Here is a 13,255-nt window from a genome sequence, read left to right on the forward strand (position 1 = left end):
ATGTGGGATCTAAGCCACCTCTCAATTTAGAGGTGGAGTGGGCATTGCCATCCCAGAGTCATCAGGATGAAGGAATAAAATATGGATTAGAGTGGATTTACTGGTATTCTACTATAGAATTTTTGTGACTCTAGCAATGGAAAAAATTTTATCATTGATATGGAAACAATGGCCATGGGAGTTGCTAAAGGCAGGGAAGGGAAAAAGAGGTATGATATGGGGGCATTTTTGGGACTTGGAATTGTCCTGAATGATATTGAAGGAAAAGAAGCAGGACATTATATATCCTGCCATAACCCACTGAATGACTGGGATAGAGTGTAAACTATAATGAAAACTATTATCCATGCTGTGTACCAGTGCTCCAAAATGTATTCATCAAATGCAATGAAAGTGCCACATTGATGAAAGAAGTTGTTGTGGAAGGAGTGGAGGTGTGGAGAGTGGGATATATGAGAACCTCATATTTTTTAATGTAACACTGTATGTGAGCTATGTATCTTTATTTAAAAAAAGAAAGTAATAATATATAAAGAAAAGAAAGTAAATCCAGTTTTCACACTCTGTTCAGTATGGGAAGATTTTTTAAACGTGGGGAAGTGATTTGTTATACATGGTTTTTGCTAACTTGATTGAGGAGGATTTTTATCAGAAGACAAGTCAGGAAATAATATGTGAAGTTGCCCCTACTTATAAATAGCTGTCTACATTGTGAGTTCTCAAGAAGGGAATGCTATGAAATCTGAGTATTTCTTGCTTCTTCTCTATCTACTTCTCTCAAAGTATTATACAATGCTAGATTATCAGTTACAGCTCCATTTAATCATAAATATAAGCACACACATATAAATCACAAAAATGTTTTCAGATAATAAATTATTTATATTTTTCATGATGTTATTAAGTTTCTAGAGATAACCAAGGGCTCATTTATGTTTTATTTGTAGATGCTACATTTTCTAGGCTTTATTCAGAAAATAGATAATCAGGCAAAGAAAATTCCAGTCTTTCTCTAGGAAAAACAACTGAAAAGAAATTATAATTGAATCAATTTAAACCAAAACATCTAAACAATATTACTTTTCTCTCTATTAGTAATAAACTCAGATGTTTGTTACAGATAATAAATTTAAATAATTTGTTAATAAGATATATGGAAATCAGTAACCTCCATAAAAGCTTTAGGTAATAACAATGGACTTTTAAAAGCAAAATTTAAAGTATATAACACTTAAGCTGCAATTTTCAATGTTCAAATGCTGACAAAAATATTAATGCTATTTCAGTTTAACCATTGTGATCCTCAGACTTCCATATTCTTGGATGACCATCTAACACACAATTGCCAAAATTAATGCTTATTCAAGTTCTCTCAGGAACCCATCTGTTCTGGTGGCATTAGGCCTGATTTAAAACTGACCAAGTAGTTTTATAAGACGAAAAATAAGATTATTCAGTAGAAAAGTTTGCATTTCCTCCCCATCTTAAAAATAATATCAATTTTAAAATGGCATTACCCATGTAATGAGCCAATCATTTCTCATTCTTATTAAAATATAAATATAACAATGACAACATAATATGCAAGTTTCCCATGATGATATAAAAAATAATGAAAGTTATATGAAAAGTTAGGGGAAATTAGAAAAAGAGGAAAATATAATATATTAGTTTACTACTTCATTATTATTGGATGAAGTAGAGAAATATCTAAAACTGTCAAATGAGTTATTAGAAACCTAAGTATAATTTCAATATTCTTCATAGTAGGGAGTGGTCAAGGGTATTGTATAAACAAATAATATTTTTAAAGACTTCTAAGTATTAGATGAAATACAAAAAATGCAAAAAAAGAGCAAAAAAAAGCATACCACACACACATATTCTCTACTTGTTTACTTAAAAAATTAAAAAATATGGTATAACAATGTCCAAACTTAACTAATAAATACTTATAGTCTATAGTCAGCTATTGTAAAAAACAAAAACAAAAACAAACCAACAGATTTGCAGTTTGGAATACAAAGCAAATTGCAGCTTTAAGACATATACAAGGGACATATCTGATTAGTGACTAAGTAAGGTTAATGTAAAATGATAATATCCTAGTAACTATAGAGAAAGAGAAACAAAGTTAATAATCTTGATATCAGCTATAGATTTCAAGTAAAAATTTTAATTGAGGAAGAGAAAAAATAGTTTATAGTGCTGAAGACTAAAATTTGCAAAGTTGCTCTAATAGCAAGAATTTTTATAGTCAGAATATACAAAAGATATATGCTATTATAAAATAGACATACACAACTAATAAAGGAGACTTTAACACACATGTTTTTCTTAGGCTTTGATCGAGCAGGGATAACAAAGTAATGCTTGAGAAGACCTAAACAATTTAATTAATAAGGGAGCTCTTATAAAAATTCAACCCTATATTATTGATAAAGGGGAAATAAACTTCAAGAACAGAAGCTGGACATATATTGTTACGAAGAAACCCTCAGTAAATATTAGAAATTATTTAAAATATATACTATCATTCTCTAACTGTAATGTAATCCAACTAAAAATTGATACAAAACAAAAAAGGCATTCCCTCTGGAAAAATCTCTATTATATAATTCTTGAATGATAATAGAAATGCAAGCAAAATTTCAAACTTTCTAGGAAAACCTCATGAAGATATATTTTAGAACCTAAGCAAAACATATAAAAGCAGTGCTTAGAGAAAAATGTATAGTATTGTATAGGTATGTCAAGTTTATCATGAAAATACATGATTTAAATATACAATGCTAAAATCAATGGAAAATGAGAACAAGTAAGCACATAGGAAATAAAAAGAAATAATGAAAAGACAAAAGCAGGCTTAATGAGTTAGGGGAAATATAAAGTAGAACTAATAAGACCAAAAGCAATTTCTTTGGGGGAAAAATCAGCAAAATACACAAACAACCTGTTAAATAGGTAAATTTTGTAAAGAAATGAAAGAATAAGTAAATGCATAACAAAAGAGGGGATATTGAAGTAAAAAACATAAAAATGATTATTTAATAAAACACTGCAAATAATTTTGAAAATCTAGATGAAACAGATGTTCTAGGACTATATCATTTATTAAAATTTACCACAATATAGATAGAATAGTTAAAAAGAACAATTAAAAGCAATGACAGAGAACATTTCCACAGGGGATAGTTTTCCTAAAAAACCCAAACGGCTTCAGAACAAATGGCTTCAGAGGGACATTTTGATAAAAGTTTAAAGATAAAAGAATCAGATACTACTTAAAATGTTTCTAGAGCAGGTGAATTGAAAGTAAACTTCCAAGTTATTTTTCTGTGAAATGAGTGCAACATAGACACAAAAACTTGGCAAAGATTACATAAAAACCCACTCATATCCACACAGGCACAAAACAAAACAAAACTATGGACGATAGTACAATTTATAAATATTGATGTAGCATCATAAAACAATAGCCAACAGTCTCCAACAATAAATTTAAAAAACTAATATCTCATGGTCAGTTAGGTTATTTCTAAGAGTATAAGTATGGTTCAATATTTGGAAAACATTAATTAAATTCAGCATATAAATAAAATTAGAAAGAAAAATCTGAATCCCCATTACTCCTTAAAAGGCATTCAGTGCAAATTTATAACTTTACAGGATTTTCAGGTAATTAGTAGTCAGCATATAATTCCTAAAAAGGATAAAATATATAATTCATAGCTCAAAATACAGCATCTTCCGTAAGGGGAAAGTAGGAAGTATTCCCATTAAAATCAGAACCTATTATCGGTGCTGTTTAATATGCAATTGGAGTAATATGATTAGAAAAAAAGACTTAAAGCTAACCTTACATTTAATATGATAATATATTTCAAAAACCCAAGAAAAGCAATGGGCACACAGTAACAGAACTTAGTAACAGTAGCAGGAAATAATAAAGCATTACTAAAGCAATAGACTGAAATATACACATAATAATTAGTTAGAATAACATTTAAAAATGCAAGAAAAATACAAAATAGGTAAAGGTGAGACTGTCTTACCATTTATCAATGCATATTGTGAAGCCTGTATAATGAAAACAATATAATAATGATGCATGAATAGATCAATGGAACAGAATAGAAACTCCACAAAAAATTAAGTGCATAGAGAAATTTAGTGTGTCATAAAGATAGAAATTAAATCAGTGGGAAAAGATGGAGTTTTGAATATTTGACATTGTGACAAATGAATTGTCATTTGGAAAATAAAAGATATGATTGTATATCAGGATAAATTCCAAAAAGATTAAAGACATAAATACTTAATAAAATAAAACCAAATAAAAACTAGGATAATACTGGTGTAAATGATGATTATTAGAAAAACATTTCTTTGGCTAAAAATCCAGAATCATTAAAATAAAATATGGACAAATTAGACAATATGAAAATATGAAAACATTTTTTTCATGTAACGCACCATAAGCAAAACCCTATCTGCGGTTTAGGAAAGATATTGTAACTTATAAAACAGACAAAGGGCTAATAACTAACATTCCAGAGCACCTTAATATCAAGGAAAAATTGCACAAGATTCAGACAGAAAAACAGACAGAAAATAAGAGGAGATAAGAATGGCCCTTATAAATCTGATATGATAATCTAATCCATAGAATGGGAAAAACAAATTGACACTATATTGATATATCATTTCAAAATTAGGGACTTTTCCAAAATCCAAAAGTTTAACAACACATTTTGTTGGCAAGCTGGAAAGAAACAAGCTCTTTGGTATATTGCTAGTGGGATTGCATAATGAGATAACTCATGTAGAGGGAAAGTTGGCAATATTTAGCAATATTTGACTCAGCAATCCTACTTTTAAGAATCTATCCCAAAGAAACACTGGAGAAACTATGCAAAAGGTTTCTCATTGTGGCTTTATTTGCAATATACGGAAATAGCACAAATACCTCTCATTAGAAATAAATTATGTTACATATGTCCAGTAGAATACTGTGCGGTCATAAAACAAAACAGTGAGGGTGATTTCTATATAATATAAGCAAAATGAATAAAAAAACTTGTTTTACAAGTGGCAAAATTGTAAAGAGAGAAAGGTACAATGTACAACTATGTATGCATGTATATTTTCATTTGCACGAAGAACATTGGAAGGACAAAGCAAAAACTCTTATTAATATTAACCTAAAGGGAAAGGGAAGGAATAAGATGAAGGATATAGTTTTGCAAATAATACTTCACTAAATATAACTTTACATAGTAGTTAAAAACTGAAAACATACAAAAAAATTTTATTTATAAAAAGAAAATTAAATCAGGTAGTGAAAAAAAAAGCAATGCCTAAAATTTTGAATCAGAGATCAATGTTCCAAACCATGTTTCAAGTTTGGGAAAAAATATTAAGAGACTTTAGAACACAATTTTTGAATGTAGATCCTTTTCTAGGTTATAAGGACAAATAAAGCTAAGAAGAAACAACTTCATTCTATAATCTATTCTGAAGTAGAAACAGTAGTAGTGGTAATAATAGTATGGTTATATATCATGTATTTTGTTTTTTATGGGTATGTGCTCATTCATTGTACTAGTCTGTAATTTTGATTATGCTTGAAGATTTTCATTTAAGAAAAAATCATAATGTCACGAGAGATCACAACTCTCATCTCTCTGACCCAAGTTTAAGCATGCTAATTTATTAGAAAACAATCATATGTAATTGGTAAGTTCATGATTTTCATGCTATGGCTAAAATAAAAGTCTAGATGATTTTGCAGTTCTCAGATGATTCCTCATGGAAAGTTATCTAAATATTTTTTAAAAGCTCCAAATTCAGTCTCACTTCATTCCCGATGTTTTCTATAGATTCTTGTAATTAGAACAAAGCTTAACTATTCTTTATAAAATAGAATCTCTTTTTCGATTTTATAATATATTAAATTCAAAACATTGGTTCCATTGACTTATTGGACTTTAGTTTTGTCTTCTGAAGCCAGATCAAGATGCAAGAAAGCCAGATTAATATGTGAAGAGAATTGTCTTGCAAGTTTTTCTTTTGTAAAATAATGAATTTTCCTACCATTAGAGATGTTCAAATATTAAATGAAAGACTATATGTCTACAAGCAAAAGGGTTTATTAAACCATTAGAATGAGTTCCTTCCCTGGACTTTGAGATGTTGGAAGAAAGAGAAATATAGAATTAGATATTACAGTATTAAGAGTATCGAACTTTTTAATGTCAAATCAATTTGGTTTCTAACGCTGGTTCAATCAAGATCTGAATATCTTGAGTCATTCAACTTAATGACTCATTTTTCTGTTAGGTACTATGAGCATGACATTTGTTCTTCTCTCAAAGAAAAGTTGTAAGCATGGAACAGAAAATAGCTATAAGGATTTAGAACATGAGGATATATATGAGGAGCTATATATATATATATATATATATATATGAGGAGGATATATATGAGGAACATGAGGAGCTATAAGGATTAGAATAGAGTAAGAATTCAAAAGTTGTTACTGTCTTTTATTCCCCACAATTCCTGAAACTGCAGAAAGCAACCCATTCCATATTTGGGTATTTCTGGTAATTTGAGATAATCTGTTTTATTTGTGATGGACAGAAGCCTGCCTCCCTACTTCTTTCAAAAATTCATTGCTCTAGTCTTGTCTTCATGCACATACCTAAAGACTTCTCAAAATAGTCCTTTACATAGTCTCCTTCAGTATGTCCTGGCTCATCATGTAAAATATTCCACATCTTTAATTTGTTCTTAAAAGGACCTCAGTTGAATCATGCCTCACTCAGAAAGAGTGAAGTAGCATACACTTATTTTAAAAAGTAAATTAAAACTAATTTGACAAGAATATTTTACAAATATTAGACTGCCCATAACATGATTGGAAAATCACATGTAACAAGAGCTAGGGATCACTATTTTGAGTGATCCTTATAGTCACAATATAAACAATGAAATAAATATTAAGATATGTTTAAGCAAACAAATGAATGGAGAGAAACAATGATCATCATGATGTTTTCATTCTCTATCTCTATCTAAAAAATAATTTCCTTGTTTTTCAGAGTCCATATTTGTTTTCTGAAGTTACAGAGTCCTTATTTTTAAGTTAATATGTCTTTCTAGTTCTACTCTGAAGAATGAACATATTTTTCAGGCAACTGGGTAAATAAAAGTTTTAAAATATAAATTCATACAAAACTACTTTTGGAATGAATTATATATATTTTTTAAATGTTGATGGCTAGAACTGAAGACTTACAGAGAAAATATGATGTAATGAGGAGAAAGAAACCATGAATTTCGGAGTCAGGTGTATGTGAGAGCAAATTATGACAGTTCAGAGCCTCTCTGTTTGATGATTGTGGGACTTTGGTAAAGTTACACAAACTCTAATCATTTCTATCTCCAAAAGAGAGGCAATATCCTTTTCTTGAGTGTTTTGGAAAATTAAACAATATACTTCCTCCAAATTCCCTGGCAGGACATATATTATGTTTGCATTAAATATTGGTTTCCTCTCCTCTTCTTTTTATTAGGGCCTAACAGTAAATGAGAAGGTTTTAAGTTTTCATAAGTTGCAATTTCATCGGTATTGAATTTCACCACAGGAACCTGGACTTAGTTAAAATTGTTTTCTAGTGGATCTTGTAATCAAGATGTATAGGATTATTAAAGATAGTGGTGGGTTATCATTTCCAATAAACAGATAGAGAACACATTCATAAATCGCTCATGGTTCTTCTCTACAGTAGAACATTAATCCATGTATGCAAAAGCTTTCCTTGCAGGGAAGCACGTAAGGCAGTTTAAATTTGTAGTTTAAATTACCATAATTGCTCTTTTTTTAAATGAATATTCTGCTTTAAGTCCTTATTTACAACAGACCAGAGAACTATTGGATGCAAGCTTCCTTGTTCCATTTTTTAAAATCCTGGATTGTTAAATATGTAAGATATTTTGACAGGGCCGTTCAATCTACATGGAGAATATGCCTATTTCAGTCATCTAAGTGTCCTATTTTTTAAATTATGCAAGGTTCTCAAGTTTTTATGATGTTTATGGTTTTTACATGCAGTCTTGTGAAAGAAGAATGCATGCTTAACTTTTACTGTAAATCTCCCTTAACTATTCATTATAAAAGTTGATCAGAATTCTATATAAATGGCATACAATATTCATATTTGAAAACTGAGATGATATTATTCAATCAACTAAAATAACTGTGCTCAAACCTCATCTTTATTCATATTTATAAAACCAGCTGTAGCTCAAAAGCATGACATGGCTACCAAAGGACATCTACATATTTTGTAAAAACTAAATGGGATTTTGAAAATGGTTCAAAATTGAGTCTGTTAGAAAGTGAAAGGATTAATGACTATGGATATTAAAAGATGTGATTATTCCACGTAAAATTCATGCAGCTGGGTCTTTTGCACTAAAATAATGTGGTGGTTTTTGGACATTAAATGCACAGATTATAGGAAGTTTTCCTAGAGAATGGGAAAGAGGGCAATAAAAAAATGATGATTTTAATGTTATCCTATGATTGTTTCATAGGATTAGATGCTAGATATGCTGTGGTGCTCACAATTAAGTATTTATCTATTCTGATCTTCAAATCATCTATTTTAAGTCCATGGGGAACAGAAATTAGAGAGTTTCATACTAATCACTTTTCACTTGATTTTCTAAATTTACATTCTTGTGCATATAGTTATTGGGGATAGAGTTAGTATTCTCAAAATGTTAGAACCAAAATATGTATAACAGAATGAGTAAAGTAATCCAACTCAAATTAATGATGTAGTGATAGACTGTATTATTCTTTCCAATTGTTTACTGATCCATCATGGATGCAAACATGTATACGTGGATTATTGGTCCATTGTAGAGAAGTACTATGAAATATTCGTGAATGAATACCCTTTAACTTGTTGGAAAGTAGAGGGCTATAGTCATTGGACTATGAGTAAGCCAGATATATGCCTTCACCTAACAAAAAGTTGTGAGAGGCATCACAAAGTTTAAACTTTTTCATTTGCTCTCTCCCTCTGCCAAGAGAATAGTACATCCAAAGAAAGGTTTCTCCTCCAGCTTGATTCCCAGAATGAGAAAACACTCAGCAAAATCACAGGTGACCATAGCTGCCGGCAAACAATATTAGAGAGAAACAATAATTGTCATTATCCACTGAGATTTGGGGTTCAATTTTTGCTGCAAGGAAACTTACTCTTATGGGTTGCAATATCCCTCCCACTTTCCCTCCTTCCTTCTTTCCTTCATTGCTACTACATGTGGGTTGTTCTACTGTCCTAAAACATACAGGGCACACAGAAAAAAAAAGTTTATTTATGGAAAAAGTCTTTCTGGTCATTTAACTTCCTTATAATTGAAGACTATTGATAATGCCTGCTTTATTGTAGCATGAGGTTTATTGATATAAAACTACAATTTCAATGGAAATCCTCACAAGAATAATCATTGCAAATGTGGCTCAAAAGTAACTGTTTGTAGATTTTACTTTTGAGGTAACATTCTAACTAAAAAATGCTGTCCCATTTTTTTATAATAAAGCGTCATATTAATTCTTTCTGCTAAAATCTTACATATTTTGGTACATTGCTATCCTTTTGAAGTTAGATGTCAGATTTTACAGGGCTTATTTTGTGCCCTCTACTGCTGTCATTCTTCCCTACTTCACCATGTTAAATTGTACTCACCTTGATGACATCTGTATTTCTAATAATAATGTGTGTGTGGGGAGGGGGAGAGTGTTTTAGAAACAAATAGATACAAGAAAGAAACATTAAGAAAAATAGTCTTTAGGCAAGAAGCAGTGCCAAATACATAAAGTTAAAAACAAACATGCTGGCTTAACACAACCTGGCATCTGTAAGGTTATTATAAGAAGGAAAGAGCTAGCATTATAGTTTTGAAAAAGAAATTTAATATGTTTTGCAAAATTCTGCAAAGGGAAACAATAGACCTTACAATGATTATCAGTTACCACTAAGAAAAGATTGAAAGGTTTCTAAGGAAAATTGTCTAGACACGGAACTACTCCCTATAGTAAAATGACAGGAAAGAAAAGAGTAACTGGAAACAAATAGTCCCAGGTTAGGTAGCAGTGAATTTACCCCAAGTGGAATTCAATTAAGTTGCTTCTAATTTGGAAGTTGTTTACCAACAATGCTATAATGAAAATATTTGTTATGCATCCTTACAAACTCCTCCTATTATTTTTGTAAGATATATTCTCAGAAGTGAGATTTCTGGAATAGTTAGGTGCACTTTCACTTTATACAGATACTCTAAAGGATGGTGTTCAAACTTAATGTGCATATAAAACACCTGAAGAGCTTGTTAAAACGTAGATTGTGATTCATTAATGTGGGGTGGATTCTGAGATTCTGCATTTCTAACATGTTCCAAGGTGAAGCTGATGCTGCTGGTCCATAGTCCACACTCAAGTAATGAGGCTCTAAGACACAATAAAATTGAATTATCAATTTAAATGCCTGCCTTTATCAGTGATTCTGAGTGTTCCTTTAAGGAAGGTTTTGGGTCTTTGCACTTTTATACGTAACTCAGTATATATTTATCAAAGAAATAGGTGTTTTATCTCCCATATCAATGTGCTGTATAAAATATCCAGAAAAAAAGCAATTAAATTTCTGATATTCTGCAACTTAACATTTATCTTTTGCCTTGGATGCCAAGAACACCATTATTAAGATCAAATGGCCTAACAATTTAATCTCATTTTCTTCTTTATACCTGTATTATTATTTCTATAAATGACTTCAAATCATTTAAGTAGATAACTGGCCTGGAAACCATTAAAATTAATTATCAACATTGCTTTAACTTCAAATTTTTCATGTTTTTTACCAGAGAAACATGGGATAGGAGGAAGTGATATAAATTAAACTTAAGTACTATGAATGAACATTTAATTTTAAATAGAACCTTATTTCCCCCTTCAATTGTTATTTATTTTAATGATTCTCTGGGATTTGTACTTCAGAAAAGATTTCTTTTTCTTTATTTCAGGTATTTTTGTTAAAACAGAATATGTTTAGGAAACCCATTTGTATAGGAAATCCATTTTAAGCAGCAAGTGATTTATATTAGGTTAAGAAATATATTGGCAGGTTTACTTTCTTAATTGTATCATAGATAAACTAAAATAAAAGGGATTTGTATTTCCCAAGTGAAAATGAGAAAGACAGCTGTTAATCGAGTTTGTGGTATATGATACAGAATTAAAAACTACCTGCGAATGCTTTTTACAAAACATAATTCACACAGAGAAAAGTGAGAATTGACTATTTCTCAAATTATGTGATATATTCTGGATTTCTTATACTATGGCGATGCAAGGAATTGGAAGAAATCAAATTGCTATTCAATCCACATTACACTTCAGTGCCTGACTTCCGACCTATGTTATTTCTTTGAAAGAGATAAATATACACAAAGAAAATATAGTGAAATGTTCAAACTAAATGACCTACTTTGAAGATATAGTTTAATTATACATTGTGTGGTTATTGAAATAGTATATATTATTTTAAAAAACTATTCTAGTAAATTAGTATTCTGGATATCTATCATGCATCTTTTTCATTTCAACACTTAAGAAAATATTTTCTGTGTTTTAAACAATCGATATCTGATAAAATATAAGATCCCTATGAAACGTCTTTTTGTAAATTTTCTGCTGAAAATTTAATTATGACTTTAAAACCTTCCCGTATCCAAGAACAGTGATCAAATTGGGCTTGTTTCTATTTTGCTCTGAATGGAAAATGATTGTTAAAGTTGTTTTAATGTGTGGTTTATTCACTACTCGTGGAATGATTTTCAGTCAAACTTTTAAAAATGTCTCTATTATGGAAAGAAAAAATTTCCCGTCACTTCTCTACTTTTCATGGAAAATAATTTTGTTTAAACAATCAGTATCACCCCAATCCTGTCTTCTGTTCACACAGTTGTAGTGAGTGAATAGAAAGGCTTCACGTAGGAAAGGAACTGATACATGGGTAATATTGTCTTATTTGCCTGCTTGTTTTGTTTCTACTTATCCTGTAGAGAGCACACACTTCTGCTCTTTACTGCCTCGGTCTTAGAAAGGTGAGGTTCATATTGGACAGACCAACAGCTTTCTAGTGCTATGTTTGGTAAGTATGAGATATTTTGGAGATGAGGATACCTTTAAAATTGCCATAAGCCTTTGTTATACATTTTTGTATATATTTTGTTCTCCATCCTCCTTAGTGCTTTGATTTTTTTCAATTGACTCAGAAACCTGGTTCGGTGTTTTTCAGCAGACATTCCTACCCTACCCCCACAAACACAACAATTTAAAGGTCTTTTTTTCCTGGTCTATCATTTTTATATAGTTATATATTCAGTACATGCCTACACTTTTCATTTCATTTGATTGTCATATATTGTATTATAATGAAATATATTAATCTTGATATTTATTCCATAGCTAGAAATCAATGTAGCTTATGAATACAATCTTTTTCAAGATTGATTCTTTATATTAAGCAGCTTATTTTAGATATTTAAGCAGTGATGGAGTTGAGATATAATTATCCAAAATAAAAGCAAGGGGAAATACTATATTGATAAATACCCTGGAAATTATAAAATGAAATAAGTGGGAAAAATGCTATATTTTGAAGATAGTGTTTTATAATTTATTTTTTCCTATAGGAAGGCTTTATTTACCACTGGCTTTATTTAACATAAAATATCTCATTATAGGCTTCAAATAGGACATCCAAAGTTTATATCTAACTCAATAATGTGGTGTACCAAATAACTCTTGAGGGGAAAAAAGTTGCTTTTCATTTATTTTCTTTTCATAAGAGTAGTTAGCCCTGGAAGTGAGTATAAACTCATTCAATTTGTTTTGAACAAAAGGTTTAAATTTAGTCAAAGATCTAGATCGAGAAACATCCTGTTACAAAATAACTGCCTTTTTGTTTAATAGTCTTGCTTATTTACACTGACATCCTCAGTGTGCTTAATTTTTGGTTGTGCATTGATATTAGTCAAGAAGAGAGAGAGAGAGAAATGGAGACAGAGAAAGGCAGAAATAGGGAAAGGGAGAGAACAAATTATTTCAAGTTAAACACCACAAGTTAAAAAACAAAATAAAAATACAAATTTATGGTCAATCAGGTAAAATATA

At 30.2% G+C, this 13,255-nt stretch overlaps 1 protein-coding gene across 3 annotated transcripts in view; it reads right to left on the reverse strand.

Moving 5' to 3' along the window:
* BRINP3 (BMP/retinoic acid inducible neural specific 3) overlaps window positions 1–13,255 on the reverse strand; it is a 534,695-nt gene that overhangs the window by 288,511 nt on the left and 232,929 nt on the right. The window lies entirely within an intron of this gene.

Source organism: Dasypus novemcinctus, chromosome 13 (genome assembly GCF_030445035.2).
Source record: "Dasypus novemcinctus isolate mDasNov1 chromosome 13, mDasNov1.1.hap2, whole genome shotgun sequence".
Lineage (NCBI taxonomy): Eukaryota > Metazoa > Chordata > Mammalia > Cingulata > Dasypodidae > Dasypus > Dasypus novemcinctus.